The following is a 17,948-nucleotide window of genomic DNA, read 5'->3' on the forward strand; positions in this document are numbered from 1 at the left end:
AATTGCCATTAATGAAGGAACCACAAATCAAGGGACTGCATCTAATTGATTGTGGCTCAAGGAAGAAGAAATGATAGACGAAGATCAGGGAGCAGTTGGCACCTAAATCAAGGGAAATGAAATCTGATTCAGGATGTTCTCATAAAGGAAACTTCTAGAACACTTTATCTGTCGTCTGACTTTATGACATAAGATCTGATACATGATTTCCACTCCGAGAAAAACATGCATTAGATAATGAAAACCATGTGCAGGTGCAATCTTTAAGGATAGGTGATTGATCCAAGAAAGGTGGGATTGGATCTCATGAAGATTGTGTCAAAAAGAGAAAACCCTAACCGCTCAGGTTTTTGAATTGCATTCTGGCGGGAAAACAAGGATAAGTAATGATAGCTCTGAACAGAAGAAAGTGTTGATCCTGTGAATATTGAGGGAAGAACATAAGGGAGAGGGAGCAAGGAGAAAACTGGAGAAGGTGTTCTGAGCAAGTTGTAGTGTGAGTGAGTGAGCAAAATGGTGAGAGGATTGTACCGACAGTATCAAAGTCAGGCAGTTGAATGTAACTAGAAAGGTGTGGCAGAGCAGGCAACATCCTAGTGTGATACAGTGTGTTGAGAGACTGTGTGTGAAAGGGAGAGAAACATAACAAAGAGTTATTTAATTCAAGAGTTGCAGAATTCATTTGCAACAAGAAGCCTTAATTGTATTCAAATAGTATTTTCAATATACATCGCCAAGTTGAAGCTTGGTGCAGGGGTTGGTGGTCCTTGGTTTGGTTCCCAAAATATTTGTAAGTTGGTGTTTTACTTGTGAGGTTGGATTGGGGCAGTAGACTCCAGCAACTCTTCTCACCGAGGTTTTTCCCATATTGGGTTTTCCTCGTAAATTTGGTGTTGTGAATCTCTTGTGTGTGAATGATCTCTTTGTTTTCTCTCTTGCATTCCTGGTGTGACTGTTTAGAGGTTAAGTAAATAGTTGATTGTCTGAAATTAGATTGGTAAGAGGAAAGATTTAGGAACCACTGATTCACCCCCCTCTTAGTGGTATTTTGTGTTCAACAATTGGTATCAGAGCCTGGTTCCCAATTATCTTTAAATCTTGGGTAGATTCTAGACTTTGAGCACAATCCCAAGAAGTGAGTCTACTTCCTCAAAATCCCCCATGTTTGATGGATCCAACTATGCCTTTTGGAGCAGAAGAATGGAGACCTATATTTCATGTCTTGGTTTTGATATGTGGATGTTGGTCAAGAATGGGTATGTCATTCCTAATACTCCTCCCACTGATCTGGATGCAAAAAGGGAGTATGAGAATAATGCAAAGGCAAAACATTCCATCTTGAGTGGACTACCCGATAATGAATTTGTCAAAGTCATGCACTATGTTTCAACAAAGCAGAAATGGGACAAATTGTAGAGGTTGTTTGAGGGAGATGCAAAGGTCAAGGAAACCAAGCTGCAAACGCTAAGGAGCCAAATTGAAAGCATCAAAATGAAAGATGATGAAAAGATTACAGACTATCTTCACAGATTTGATGAAACTTTGAATACTATTAGAGGACTTGGAGAAGAGATTGCAAATGAGATTCTTGTCAAAAAGATACTTAGATCTCTCACTCCCAAATATGATACTAAGGTGTCAGCCATAGAAGAAGCCAAGGATCTGAATAATTTTACAATGGATGAACTATTTGGCTCCCTGACAGCTTATGAGATGAGAACAACCGGTGACACTTCCACAAGGAAAGAAGCATCATTCAACATCACCAAAAAGGGAAAAGAAGCTATTACTCATAAAGAATCTAGTGAAGACTCTGATGCTAAAGTAGCAAACTTTTTTAGGAAGCTCAAAAGAGGATCTGGTCGGTACAAAGGAAAGCTACCACTCAAATTCTTCAACTACGGGAAAGTAGGACACTTCACTGCAAGTTGTCCTCACAAAGAAGTCGATGGAGATGAGTCAAGAGACTTCAGAAGATCTATCGGCAAAGACAAAGAAAGGAATAACTACCAATAGGGAAGAAGAGGCTACCAGAACAAAAAAAACCTATATACCATTGAGGATTGCACAACAGATGATGAAGATCCATCAGAAGATGATGACCATGAGAACGAAAAAAAAGTAAATCTTTTCATGGCACTTGACAGACCTGTTGATGAAGATGCAAAAGAAGAGGATATTGAGGCTGAAGTGGATTTGGTGAGTGAACTTATTAGTGCACTTGAAGAATTGAGTAAAACAAGAAGAGAACTCAAGAGGGTTAAGCTTGTTGCAGTAGATGAATAAGATCTCTTGAAGCAGTCTCTGGAAGAGTCCGGTCAAATCATATCTGACTTGAAGCTACTGTTGGAACCCTAAAATTTTAGAGTTCCAGATTCATGCCAAAAACAAATTTCTCTATGCAATTTGCATGTTACCTATGATCAACACCTAAAGATCTATGAACACAAGGTCAATTTCTAGGTATGTATGTGCATTCAAAAGGTGAGTTTTCAGTTACGCCCTTTTGAACCAAAATTATTTTCATCTGAGCATAATTATGCCAAGTTTAAGAATCATTTGATGTCATTTCCTATGTCCTCTAAAAAAAATCCCAATGAAATACACTATGTGCAAATTTTTATCAAAATGGCTTTAGTAGAATACTATCAAACTCATTTTGCAGGAGTGTCACGCGAACAAATTAGGTCTTGAAGCCCTATGATTGTATCTTACATGAAGGACATTTTATTTATATTCTCTAATTATTTTTCCTAAGTATAATATTAATTGGAAATATTTAATTTTGAATATTATAATTGTCCTCCAATTAATACTATAGTTTGTAAATTATTTGTGTTATAAGGTCCCAAAAGGATATTTTAACTAACACAAATTTTTGAGTTTTTATTTTGTGTAGGATTATTACAAAAAGGAAATAAAAGATTTTACGTTTGATCAAATGAAATGATCAAATACTTTATAGTTGGTTGAAGGAAGTAAAAAGTTTTTATCTCAAAAGGTTAAATATTAAATCATTTTTTAAATAAATGATTGGGATACATTGGGGCCTGATGAGTAAAATCCATCGAGTATCGGCATAGGCATTTGAGAGCCCTCCCGATTCCCCGATAGGGCAACCATTGTTGTACAACCGGTTGCAACAACACAATCAAATGAGATGTTATTCAAGGTGGTTGGTTTTCCAATGGTGGAAAACTGTGTGTCAAGTTACAATAGTTGTATGTTTGATTATGGTCAGACGAGAAGTGAAAAAACACACACAATACTTGGTGATCTTAATGAATTAGACCAACGACCTAGTGCAAATCGTAGAATGACTCCTCGCATTTTTGAGTTCTTGTTTGCAAGGATCAGAGTGGAAGAAGAAATTCATATGCATGAGCAGTTGAGATATGTTTGCAAATGCTTTTTTCTTGAAATTTATAATGAGCAGATAAAAGCTCTACCGGAGCCTTCATCAACTAATTTGCAATTGCGAGAAGATGTTAGAAAAGGTGTATATGTTGATAACTTACAAAGTTTGAAGTTAACAGTGCACTAAAATGATGTTACGTTTTCAAGAGGACAAAATTAGAAGGCTGGAATCTGTTGCAGATGGTTTAATTTCATCAGATGCGTACCTCAGGCTGGAATTTACTTGCAGAGGTTTTTGATTTGCACGATCAGCTACTTGAGGTCCTAGAAGGAAAGTTTGAGCAAGAAAAAATTCCACGTACATTTTCAACACCTGAGGTGGTGCTTTCTCCTGAGCTTGCTTGTGTTACAAGAGAGAATGATATGCTAAGATCAGAAGTGGGTAACACTCATAAAGAGATAGAAGAACTAAAATATAGATTAACCTTTTTTACAGAAGAGAATGATAGATTGGTAAGTATGACAGCTAAGAAAGATTCAGAGATAAAAGAACTGAAGGATGAATGGGAAAAAGAAGCCATAAATCTAACGAACTACCTTGCAGAAGGAGAACAAGCCCTTGAAGATGCATCTGAGTAGATGGAGAGTATTATGGATTCATCTCCCCATAAAAGGCTTAAAATTGATCAAGGAGTAGAGCGAGTGGTGGCCATAATTAGTGAAAAAGAAAAAGTAATCGATACCCTTCAAAAATGACTGCAACATGCCCAAAATCTAGCTCGTGACATAGAAGGAAAAATATGATCCATGTAGGAAAGCAACCGAATAAAGTCACCGTTGTCAATGTCGCCCCACTTGAATTTCCCTAACCCTATTTTCATCAGGCATCAGGGTACATAAAACAACCTTCCTCGATAGCCAAAGTTACCCCGATGAAGACATGGGGGATATCATTTTGAGTCATCGGGCATCGAGGTAATAGAAAAATACCTATCCCGATGGAGAAATGTTATGCCAATGACATAGCACTAATGTTTCATTCTTCTCATCGGGAGATCGGAACAACTAAAAATATGTTATCCTGATGGTAAAGAGTAGAAAATTATTTTTCCCATCGAGCATTGACATAACTAAAAACGTGCTACCCCGACATTGGAAAGCTACACCGATGGAAATCAAGTGGAGGATGTTACACACAAAAGTAAATAGATTTTCCAAGGGAGTATTCCTTATCCAATCATAATATTTTGATATTCTATTTTGGATATAATGTTTATTATTTACAAAAGTATTTTGAGGAAATTTTATTTATAACATATGATATAGTAATGATAATGTTTCAATGATATTGCCTTCTAGAGAGTATAAAGAAATATATTTTGTCAAGAAGGGAATTATGACAACAGGAAGTATTTCTTACCTAAATTTAATATAATGTTATGATATTATGATTTGGGATATAACTTTAGCATTTTTAAATACATTTTGGAAAGTAACTCTATTTATTATATGTTGATGTAAAAATATTTTAAAATTTTTTTTTTTAGATAATACTAAGGTGTTCATTTTGTCAAAAAAGAAAAATGCATTTGACATATGTGACTTGAGAGACCTTTAAATATTTAGCATGTCATCTTATATTATTTTCATTTGAATGATCTTTTTTACCCTAATTCATTAAAATTAAAATATATACATTAGGGTAAAATTTATTATTTTTGAATATTAAAGCCAAAGGATAAACGTCTTCTTTTATAAGTAATATTTTTTTTTCAAAGGTTTAAAATACTTAGATGCAAATGGATTATTTTTAAAAGGTATTTATATTAAAAAAGGGGATTATTAATCTTAGAAAAGAAAAACCTATTCAAGAGTGATATATGATTTATCAATCAATTTGATTGGTTTAATTTGTGTGTAGGACATCTTATCAGGGTGTTGTATTGTAAAATAATTAAATCATTTTATTATGTATTTTACCCTTTAAAATTCATTGAATCATTTATATTAGGGTAAATATTTTTTATTTTAAAAAAAAGCATAATGTGAATATTATTGATTACAAAAGGATGCATTTTTACCAAAAGGGGAAAATCATTATTTCATTTTTCTATATTGTATTGTTTTTTGATAAGGCAATATCTTGGTCAAAGGAAGTATTTACAGTTTATTTATAAATGCCTTTTGACATATAGTAAAAGAAATGAATTATAGATAATTATTGAATAAATGCTTTTTTCTTCTATAAATATGTTTACCCTAATTATTGAATTGAACACTTTTTACATTAGGGTAAATAATTCTAGTTTTTAAGCATCAAAGTGTAATTATTGTTATATTGAGAAAATGTACTTTTACCACAAACAAAGTGATGAAATTGCATTTATTAAAGATGAATATTAATGTTATAATGCAATCCTTTCATATGCATGTTTTTTGCTTTATGTGTATAAATTGAATATTTTTATTAGGGTATATAATGTACTTAATGGTTTAATTTGTATTTGCAAGTGTATGTCCATGTGATAAAATAATTCCAACCTATTTTAGATTGCCCTAAAAGGTGAAAAGGTATTAAAAGTTTTTCCACATATATCATTTTTACACAGAGAAGTATATGCTTTTATTTGCTATATAAAATATTTTACCTTATGTTGTTTAATGAGAACTATTATTAGGGTAAATTATTACAAGTATAAAATACTTTGATTTAAGTGAATTATCCTAAAACAAGTATTTTACATAAAGGATTATTACCTAATCAAAGGTAAGATATAGTTAATGGTCAAATCAAAGGGATTTGATTAGTTTGTCTAATGTGCAGGAGATATTGAGAAGATGATGATCATTTGTCAAAGAATTATATCAAGGCAGAGAATAAGAGATATATTATTAAAGCATCATTAGTATGAATATTTTAGGGTTTTCTTGTAATTATCTTTGTAAACCAAAGGGTTGATGATTAATGATGAACAGTAAGTACTCAATAGATACTGAGAGGGGGGGTGAATTGGTATAGACAAAAACTTCCTTAAACCACTTTGACTGCAAAGACTGCACTAACTGGTAAACAGGATCACCGATCTAAATCAGAGCACTGCCGGTAAAACACAGTGAGACTTGTTGTTCACCAAATTTGGTTAACCCAAGTACACCTGCAATTGATCCATGAAGTAGCCAATTCAATCTATGAAGAACCTTAGGGCTTGGACAACATGACAAGGATATGAATCCTTCTACTCTTCAGGCTCTACAAAACCTAGGCGGGTATACCTTTGATGCTTAAAATTCAACCTATTACACACCTATGACAACATCAACAGAAGCAGATAGATCTCACCAGGGCTCAATAACATGATGAATACTAAGAGGGGGGGGGTGAATTAGTATGCCAAAAATTACTATACTTAAACACTTTACTAGACTGCCAGTAAACCGATAAAATAGTTTAGCAAACAAACTGGTTAGCACACATGCAAACCAAATAGAAAATAATGCATTCACCCACAGAAGCACAAACACCATAACATAAGAGATTTTGATGTGGAAACCCAAATGGGAAAAACCACGGTGAGATGAAACTCACAAGTAACTATCTGCAGAATAGGAACCAGACTGGGTAAGGTCATACAGTGTTCTTTACTAGAAGAGATCCTATTAGGAATCTCAATCTCTGTTAGGAGATAAGTCTAGTTAAAGACTACCTTGCTAGAGGATTTTAGATCCACAGATATGAACCACCTTTGTTAGAGGATTTACAAAAGGCTTTTTGGGCCTACCCAGTTAAGGGCTTGAGACTTGTCGAAGATGTGAGTAATCAACAAGTGAGTGATCTAGCAAATAGCACAGATTGCTTGGTTAGATCCTTAAAAGCTCATTCCTAATGCACTCCAGAATTACTTCAGTCTTCAACACATTGACACTTTGCCTTCTCTTAGAGATCTAAACTTCTCTTCTATGTTCACCCTTACAAAAACTCATCAACCACCTTAAACCCTAGCAACACCCTAAAACCCTAGACATGATGTCCTTATAAAGGAATCTGATTTCATGTCGGTCCAATAGGATTACAATACGATTTCCTAGGTTCAATGCATCTAGACATATTTGGTAACATGACACAAAAAGCACCGCCAGAGTGTCAACACCACCAAACAATCAGTGGATGGTAACTCATCACAAAATGTCGGTTGGTAACTCATCACAAAGTATTACCAGTTCATACAGAATACCAGTTTAAGAAAAATATAGATTGTCGGTTTGACAAAATGAAGACTGGGAAATATGAGTTGTGCCACTTCATTCCTTCATACCACTTGAGATCCTCGAACCGCTTGGGGTCTTCATACCGCTTCAGATCGGTAAAAACTTTCTGCAAAACACTAATAGTCTAAATACTATAATACATCATACCAGTTGGAACAAATACCGGTTGAGCTTTAACTCATACATACAAAAAGTGATCTCAAATCAAGTGTGTGTCCATCAATGACAATCACAACATCAATCATCAAAAATGCCAACAATCTCCCCCTTTGGAATTGATGGCAACACTTAGGAAAAAGTTTGACATCTAAGTGTTTTACAAAAAAAATATGCCATTATCAAAATTACTCCCCCTAAGCATATACACTATCCCTTTTGCAGAAAATACAGTGTATACTACTCCTTAACAGAAATAACATGAAAGTATACATCAAAACATTCAAAATTTATATCAAATTTATACTTCTCCCCCTTTGCCAACAATGAAAAAGTATTGCAGACTAACTCTTGTTTCATTAGTATTAAAATAATAAGTGTTTATGACAGTAAAGAGTAAAACTTGTCAAAAACTGATTTAAAGTCCTACAAAAATTGCTTCATGGATAAGGACCATGAGTCAAGTAGGGAGGTAGCCACCTCTTTCTCTATCTGCATCTGGGAGACTTGTTCTTCCATGGCATCTATCGTGCTCATCTCTTGAGTGACCGTTAGGGCATCAAGATTTAGATAGCATTTCTGGGGAATTTTCAGTCTTGGCAATAGGACCAGTTGAAGTTCCTGCAAATTTCATGTCTGGTTGCTTATCTCTGCCTTAGTCTTGTAGACTAAAGTTGAAATTGGTGAACAGTTTGCCCATATGTGGAAAAGCAATCATATGGCATCTTGAAGGTGCTAATAAATGACTGCATATCAGATTGCAGTTTATCCTTCTGAGTGAGCACATCATCATAGAATAAATGAGGTTGGTAAATCTTGCTGAGTAGTAGATTTCCCTCATTCATTGCATCTGTAATGTCCTTTTGTTCCTTCTGGAGATCAGACCAGAGCTCTATTAACTTTCTCACCAAGGTAGTGTCCAGAGCCTTTTGATGTTCCTTCTTGGCATTTGCTTCTGTAACCTCTTCTAGGATTTGTACCTGGTCTTCTACAACTATGCATAGGAGCTTCAATTGTGCAAGTGAGGAATCGGTATTGGGAAGGTTCGTATCGGGTATCAAACTGGTAAGTGTTTCCACTGCAGTTTGGATAACATCTTCCTCCTTTTTCCTCCTTAGAGCATCCAATCACTCTTGAGCAATCTTAATGCTCTGCAACAACTCCGATTCATTTGCAGACTGGAGGTCAATAGGACGGGTAATGTTAGCTGGTTTAGCCTGACTACTGGTTGCTATTGGGGTCTCCACCTGTGTGCTCTTTTCCGCTGCTTCCTTGTCCTTAGCTTTTTGCTGGTCTTCTTGAGCCTTCCTCTGCTCCTCTTCTTCTTTCTTTCTTTTCTCTTCTTCTTGTCTCTTCTCTTCATCTTTTCGCTTCTTCTCTTCTTCATCCTTCTTCTTCTCCTCTTCCTTCTTCCTATTTTCCTCTTCTTGTTTCTTCTCTTCCTCTTTCTGCTTCTCCTACTCTTTCTTTTCCTCTTCCTTCTTCTTCTTCTTCTCTTCCTCTTGTTTCTTATTTTCTTCTTATTTTCTCTTCTTCTCCTCTTCTTTTCTTTTATCCTCTTCCTCTTTCTTATTTTTCTCCTCTTTTCTCTTATCCTCTTCCTCTTTCTTCTTTTTCTCTTCTTTTCTCTTATCCTCTTCATCTACCTGTTTCTTCTTTTCTGCTCCCTGTTGCTTCTTTTCTTCTTCTACCTTCTTTTCTTGTCCTGTTCCTTCTGATGGTGTATCTTGAGTAACATTTTCACCATCTAAGGCATCAACATCAATGGGGTCCATTTGTTCTATGACCGGTTCTTCTTCACTGTTATACACCTCATCCAATTTGCCAGTTTCTGGTTCTTGCTCAGCTTTTCTGTTGGCTTCAGCCACTTCATGCATCTTAAGAGCTTCTTGAGCATGAGTATGTGTATCTTTGATCACTTCATGAACCTTTCCTTCCAGTAATAGGAGTCTTCTTCATCTCATGAAGAAGAGGCCTTTGTATTTATTCATAACTTCGAAAAGTTCTGAATTCGATACATCAAGAAAATGTTGAGCAAATATTTCCTCCCTTATTTCTTGTTCCTTTTCTATGGCAATGCGCCATTTACTGTCTAGAGAATTATACAAAGAATTTGGTGTCTCAGATCTAATTTCTGAAGGCGACCGGTCATTAACACACAAATATTTAATGATTTCCTATTCAACTTCTTCCTTTTCATCAACATTGAAGTCATCAAAACAATTAATTAAATCATTCAGCACTTTTTGCCTAATATTCTTTATAGTTCTTTGACAATGTGTCAAAGGTTTGTAAGAAGAAATATCAATATTTACCAGTGCAGATGATGCCGGTTCATTCTTTGTCTTTTTCTTTGTTTGCTTGATCTTCTTATGCGGTTCTTCTGACATAGTTTCTTCTGAGTCTGATGTATTTCTTTTTGTCTTCCGTTTCCTCTCAAAGACTTTGGCAGGTGCAGCTTCCGATTTCTTCTTAGCTGGTGACCGCTTGGTCACTTTGGGACTAGCTGTAGTAACTGGTGTCGATGCTGAAGGCATTGCCTTTCCTTTATTTTATGAGGGTTCTGCAACTGGTGTAACCCTTTCCAAATAGGTGCCGGTTCTCTTTGCCTTAGGATCAAGGGGTGAGGCGATTAGGGTAGAAGCATACCCGTCTAACATATCATTCATTACCTCATAGCCCATAGGCTCTACTTCTTCCTTCCTAGGCTCAACGGCCTCCATTATGCATTCATCCACTTTGATGGTGAAGTAGATGTCTTCCTCATACTTTCTAACTAAATCATCAGATATTCTTATCCTTTGGCTCATCTTCCGTCTGAACTCATAAAAGTATTTGTTTAGTGCTTCCGGATAGCCAGTTCCAACCGCTTGTAGGCTCTCCTTGATTTGTTTTGTCACTGGTTGGTCGGCAGACCACTGAATGTCACCTACTCCTGGAAAGTAGCCTTGGAAGTAAAAGAACAATCTAACTAGTAGTTGTCCGAACTTGAATCTCAGTGCATTGTCCTGTTTGATCGACTTAAGATTCAACATAAGTTGTCTTTACATACAAGTGCACAGATCAAACAATGCATCTTCCTTGATCATCCTATAAGTGGCATTTATCGTTGTAGCAGAGACAAAATTAATTCTGCTAGCAGAGAACATCCGATAACCTATCACCATGCAGGCATACTTGACCAGATCGTCCTTGATTGAGTTGACAGTCATACCACGTGAGTCACTCATTGAACCGGTGAGCTTGGACATTACAGTCTTGCTGACCTTCCTTAGGGCTAGCACTTCCCCTGTGTTACAGAAACTAGTGATGACATGAATCACTTCAGGTGTGATATCATGCATCCGCTCTAGGTACATCTTATCACCATGTACCCTGCTTAGAATAATGCGAATGTGATCATCTGAAAATTCTTCAAGAAAGTAAACTGCATTTGAAGTTTCTTCTTTTCCAAAATGCTGAATTCTGGTTTAATCTTCTTATCCTTTCCATAGAACAAGATCAGTTGGGAATGGATTACAAGAGACCCTAGTTCTTCAATTTTGCAGTCTATGTAGTCGGAAATACCTTCTTCTACTATTACACCAGCAAGTACTTGAGACAAGGCATTGTATTTCGACTTTTGTTGAATGAAGTCCATAGAATCAACAGTTGCACTGGAGCTATCATGAGATGTGGAAGCCATGATAAACAAAGAATTATGAAAAATACCTTCACAGATTGAAATTTAGGGCTTCGCAATTTGAACTTCGCTTCACACTCCTTCGGTTGCAGAGATGCCGCTTTGCATTCTACACTCCTCCAATAGATGTTTGCTTCAGATTGTTCTTCGAGAATTTGATAAATTCTTTGATTCGTAGTATAAATCACTTTCCTTCACTCTGCACTTGAAAAACTTCTTCGCTCGAAAAATGATAAGTGAGAAATGATTTAAAAATTCCTTTTAAACAAGTTCTCCACCTACCATAATAAATGCTCCAATATTAGGGTGTAAACCCTAATTTGCCTTTTACCATTTCCGATCTTCTGCCGACTGACAGGTATCGCATACCGGTTAAGGTCTTTTACCATTGTAAACTGGGGGTTCGAAGTATTTTTCCGTTTGCTCCCCCTAAGCCTTTCTAATGCTTAGTTTGTTGGTTCCGTGATTTCCACACTAGGTGCAGAAACCGGTTCTTCTTACAACACAGTTGGTTTCTTTTTTGAGGTTTTGTTCATATCTGTAATACCCTAAAATTGGTCATCTAAACCATGGGCCCCTAATCTCGACAACATCACCAAGGTCCTAACCAAAGGCAATTAAATCAATCTTGAGCACATTATTAATTCCTTAATTATCAAAAATCACATGGCAAATCAACCACTCAATATTAATTAAATATTTATTTTATTAATTGAATTATTTCAAGAATAATCATTTTGATCAATTATCCCATTTTAATTTATTAAATATCTTTGCATATTTAATTAATTAATAAATTTTCCATTCAATCATGCGAAAGGATTAATTTATTACAAAGAGTTGAATTGAAACAAAACAAAAGTCAAAACAAAAAAAGAATTGAAGAGAGAGAGAAATCAAACTTGAGATATTATTTCTTTTTCTAAATTTAGAACTTGAAATCAGAAAAGCAATTTAATTGAATTGTTGAATTATTCTCTAAAATTGGAACTCAAAGCTTTTCAGAAAAAGAAGTTCAATTGCATTAAGAAAACTCTTTTCTTGATTAAATTGAAGAATTATCTATTTTTATCAGATGTGTATGAAATTAATTTATTATTATTTTCCAATGCAACTTGGACTTCTAATTTGAATGCATTTCAATTAAACTATAATTGGAATCTATCTCAAGGTTAACACAACCTGATTTCTCAATTATTTTCAATTAATCCTAAATTGAGCTTTTTGTAATTCTCTATAAATTCAGTCTTCAGCTCTCATTCCAATTCACCCCAGAGATTTTTGAGAACACGCTTGGAAATTATTATCACGCTAATTTCGCTCTGGAGTCATTGAAATCATTGTGTTTTTTTTACTTGCATCCATTTTACATTCATTATTGCTTGCATGCATTGTTGCTTGAATTTGCTTGAATTACTCATCCATCTTGCATCCATATAGCTTAATATCATATAGATTAAATCCTTCGTCTTGGTGTAGTCTAGTCACTGGTATTGCTTATAAAAATCTGAGAGCAATCTTATACTCACATCTTTTAGAAGGCAATTAGTCGCTTTGCTATGGTTTATTTCTTATTGATTATTGATTACTAACCATGTATATAATGACTTAATTGAAGTGTTGTGCTTATAGCTACAGGTTCACTTTTTCACACACACATTTCTGGCGCCCACCGTGGGGCCCGAAGACTACATTTTTTTCGGCCTCCAAGATTGACTGCTTTATTTTTTCTTATTTTCCAGGTTTCAGATTTTTTGGTTTTTCGTCCGTACATCTCGTACGACAATTATTACAGGCTGAAACGACAAATTGCAGGTGTCGCACAAATTACAAACATATTATTGTACGAGTAGACATGCTAGTCGTACGAGCATATACTCTATCGTACGAGTAGTAATCATCTTTCGTACGATCCAACATCATCAGCAATCTGGTCTCGTACTGTACTATTTTCTGCCTCGTACGAGTCGAGACTCTGTCGTACGATTCTGTATTTTCTAGTAAAAGAGGCAAAATTTCATATTTTTCATTTCTGACGACTGACCTTGACTGTTTATCTATCTGTCTCAGAGTTTTTCATAGCCTAACTAGTTTTTGCAGAACGCTTGTCGAAGAATATTGCTTGTTGCACAAAGACAATATGACTATTGATTCATTGTCTTTGCAGGTTGCCTAAGGAGAATCAACTAAACATCGTGTATTCTTTAAATTCATTTTTTTTAGGAACCTAACTTGCTATCTGGTTAAAGAGAAAATCTGTCTTTTGTGCTTTTTAGAAAATTCTGAGAGGTAGGAGAGTATGCTCTTGTCTTTTTCTAAACAATCAGAAATCCAGACCCTTGAAGCTTTTTCTTTGTTTGAGATTTGTACATCTTTAGCAAGCCTACCCTCCTGAGGGGTTGAAAAACTCTTAAAGCCGTTATGGCCGGTGTGAGGGGAACGACCTAAGTGGGAACGGCTAGACGCCAAGTAATCCAACCCACTATAAAATAAATGTGATTTGATGAAAATAAAGTCAATGGCAGTGCTCGGGAATAGCTCTCCTCTGTACCTTCGGGTATATTAAACCTTGGTTTTCAAGGCTGGGAGACCTCTTAATTGAGTTTATACCTCGACGCGCTGAACAGATCCTTGACTAAATCCAATTTAAAATTAGAAGCTACCCGGTTCATCTCCGAAAGGGGGATAATATTTGTGCAAGAGAGATAGTAACTCTCCCAAGATACTTGTCATTTCGTGCCCCCATTAGCGTTTGGAGTCGGATAATACGGCGTTGAGAATCCATTGCGTGAGACTCAACGGCCATATTCTGATTAGCTATTGGGTGTGTACCTGAGTCTACAAGCAAAGATTTTCTTTCCTCACCAAATTCCTTAGGGTTTGTATGCTGTGATTGGAGTCACTATAAATACTACTTGTTTTCTGTGTTTTTCATCCCTGAAACAAAAAAATTGAAATACCAAAAATCAGTGAAGACCAGAAACAACTCAATGAGTCAAAACTCTGTCCGTGTCAGAAACTGGTCCATCCTAAGTCAAAACTTTGTCCGTGTTAGAAACTAGTCCATCCTAAGTCAAATCTTTGTCTGTGTCAGAAACTAGTCCATTCTAAGTCAAAACTCTGTCCGTGTCAGAAAATAGTCAATCCCAGTCAAAAATCAGTCCATCTCAGAATTTGTCATACTCAGTTGGTCATGCTCAACAGTCAGAAAACTCAGAATTTTGTCTCTGCCCTGTGAATAGTCGTACGAGTCTGATAATTTATCGTGCTGCACCAGTCCTGTGTCGTACGAATCTACTCAATTGTCGTTCTATATCAGATTCTTTGTCGTACGAGTCTAAATCATTCATCATCCTACACTGTATTCTATCTCATACGAGACAGAATTGACCTCAGTCTGTTGTCATCCTGCACATGCCCATTAATCATACGGTATAAGACAGCAACTCGTACGAACCAGAAATTCTATCATCCTGTAACTATAAATTGTTGTTCGGTTCAGAAAACCCAGTCGTATGAGTCTCTGGTTTTGTCAGACAGAACATTCAAAATTGCCAAAAACACAGTCTATAGCAAGCATAATACTAGTTATCATTTTCCTGAGCATAAAACAGATCAAGATAGTGTAGCTCTGCCATTTTTTGTTGCACGATTTGGTCGATCACCCTTCAGCTAGTTCAATCAAAACTACCTATCAAACTCAAGTCACTTAGATAACGTCTTACATAGGATATATCGTTCCTGAATTAGACTGAATCTTAGTTACAATTTTAGAATCAACCCAGGAAAACATCTTAGACAAGATAGATCGTTCCTAAAATCAGACAAAAATCTCAGTTTTTTCTCCCAAAACAATACACTAAACAGAACAATCTAGCTCTGAAATTGATCTTAACCTCTGCATCACAAAACAACTCTAGGTCACACTAATCCATAAAAATGCTTATTCAAACCAGGAGTTCTCATAAGACAAAGGCCAAAGAGCAAACCTTCACTTATCAAGATAATCCATTCTACGTGAAGGATCCCCTCACTGACATACCATCGTCATCAGGCGGACCGCTTTTTGATGAACCGAAATCTCCCACAATACATGAGATAGAATACAATGAGGGAAACAAAAACGACCATAATATCCCTGAAAATCATAATGACTACTCATCATCAAGTGAGACTAATGAAGCTACTGAACCTCCAGAAAAAGATATCCTTGACTGTCAGAAAGACAAAGACTTTAGAAAAATGATGAAAGCTATCATGCTCCGAGAAAAGGAAGACTATTTCTTAGAACTAGCAAATCAAGGTGCTAAACTTCCTGTTGGATATGATGTTTAGACACTTGTTACTAAGAGGAAAGACTCACCTATACTCATGGTACACAAACAATTAATAGCTTTGCAAACAAAGCTCACAGACCTGAAGAATAAGGACAATTCCCCGAACCAATATTCTCTGGAAGCAATATGTCCCTTCCCATTTGACAAGAATTTACACATGCCTCCATTCCCTTCACAAGTGGAAATCCCAAAATTTGATAAATATGATGGTACCTCAGATCCTCAAGATCACGTCAGGGAATTTAGTGCTGCTTGTATGGAATTCATGCATGATCAAACGTACCTTATGCATCTCTTTCCAAGGAGTTTAGGGGGTCAAGCAATGGAATGGTTCTCAAGTCTACCCAAAGGAATAAAAACATTCGAAGAACTAATCCAACTGTTCTTACAGCAATACTCATACAACATTCGACATCCTGTGACTATGATCAATCTTTTTAATACTCAATAGAAAACAGGGGAACCTCTTCTTACTTTTCTCCAACGCTGGAGAAGGATGTTCTCTAGGTACCCACGACCTATCCCGGACTCTGAGAAAATGGATATATTTGTCAATAACTTGGTCCCCAAAATGAAATATAGCATACAAATGCAAGTACACCCATGATTTAACAAAATGGTAGATAATGCCATTCGAATGGAAGATGTGCTCATAAAAAAGGGAGATATCACACCTTGGAAAGAAACACAAACAGGATCCAGTTCTAAAGAGAAGAACAAGTATTGGAAATTTGCCAAAGACAACAACAAGAATGTTGTTAATGATGGAGTAGTAGACATTGTCAAAACCAACTCAAAATCAACAATATTCAATCTGGCTAGTGCTACACAAGTGCTTAAAGCCGCTGAAATTATAGCAGAAAATCAGCTAAAGAAAACAAAGGAATGGTTCAAAGAAAAGCCTTGGATTTCCAGACCTAAGCATGATTTTACTCCTCTTGAAGAATCATATGAGTCGGCTTTCAAAACTCTATTGGCAAACAACTTGATAACACTACCAGATAATTCTAAACCATATGATCCAGATGTCAAACCAAGATGGTGGAGAGAAAATGAATACTGTGACTTCCATCAGAATAAGGGTCATAACATAAACAATTGCATGAAGCTAAAACATGAGATTCAGGATCTCATAGATGCTGGTAAAGTTGTTGTTGGGAATCACCCAACCAATGTTGATCATAAAGAATTTAAAGACCCTTTGCCTGCTTATGAACAAGGTGATTCCTCAAAGACCAAAGGAGGTGCCAAGGTAAATTATGCTTATGCCAGCCAGGACAACATTATCAACATGATTGAACCTTCACACTCAAAATATTGCAATGTGATTATAGTTCAAGATAAACCAAATGAATCACAATATGCAAAAGCTCTAACCAGATCTCAAAAGAAAGTCACCCTCCAAGGAGCTAGCTCTTCCAAACTGGCTCAAGAAACATCAAATCTGACAGCTGTGCCAAATAAACAAAAGGAATCAACCTTGGACAAATTTAAAAGATTAACCTCCTCATCATCATCCTCTAGATACAACGTGGTTGAACAGTTGAAAAAGACAAATGCTCATATTTCAATTTTTGAATTGCTACAGCTCTCATCTGCTCACAAGGAAATTTTACACCAAGCATTGCTCACTACCAACGTTCCAAAAGATTTAGACATTGATCGGTTTCAGTCTATGGTGGGTCATTTGACTTCACCTCACTATTTGACCTTCTCTGAGGAAGATGACAACTCATTAAATCATCCACATAACCAGCCATTGCATATTGAAGCTATGATCCACAAACACAGAGTTAAACGTGTTTTGATAGATGGAGGTGCGGGGTTGAATATCTGTACTTATCATCTGCTTACACAACTAGGATTCTCTAAAAATGTCATTGATCCAGGCAAGAAAATAACATTAAAGCCTATGATGAAGAAGAGAGGACCTCCAAAGGTTTGGTATCATTACCAATCAGAGTGGGACCGGTAGAGAGAGATGTCCTTTTCCAGGTTCTCGATATTCCATTGTCATACAATATATTGTTGGGCAGGCCATGGATTCATGAAATGAAGGCAGTACCCTCAACATATCACCAATGCTTAAAGTTTCCTTATAATGGAGCTGAAGTCAATATTCTGGCTGATACAAATGTCATCTATAGTGC

Source organism: Cryptomeria japonica, chromosome 8 (genome assembly GCF_030272615.1).
Source record: "Cryptomeria japonica chromosome 8, Sugi_1.0, whole genome shotgun sequence".
NCBI classification, from domain to species: domain Eukaryota; kingdom Viridiplantae; phylum Streptophyta; class Pinopsida; order Cupressales; family Cupressaceae; genus Cryptomeria; species Cryptomeria japonica.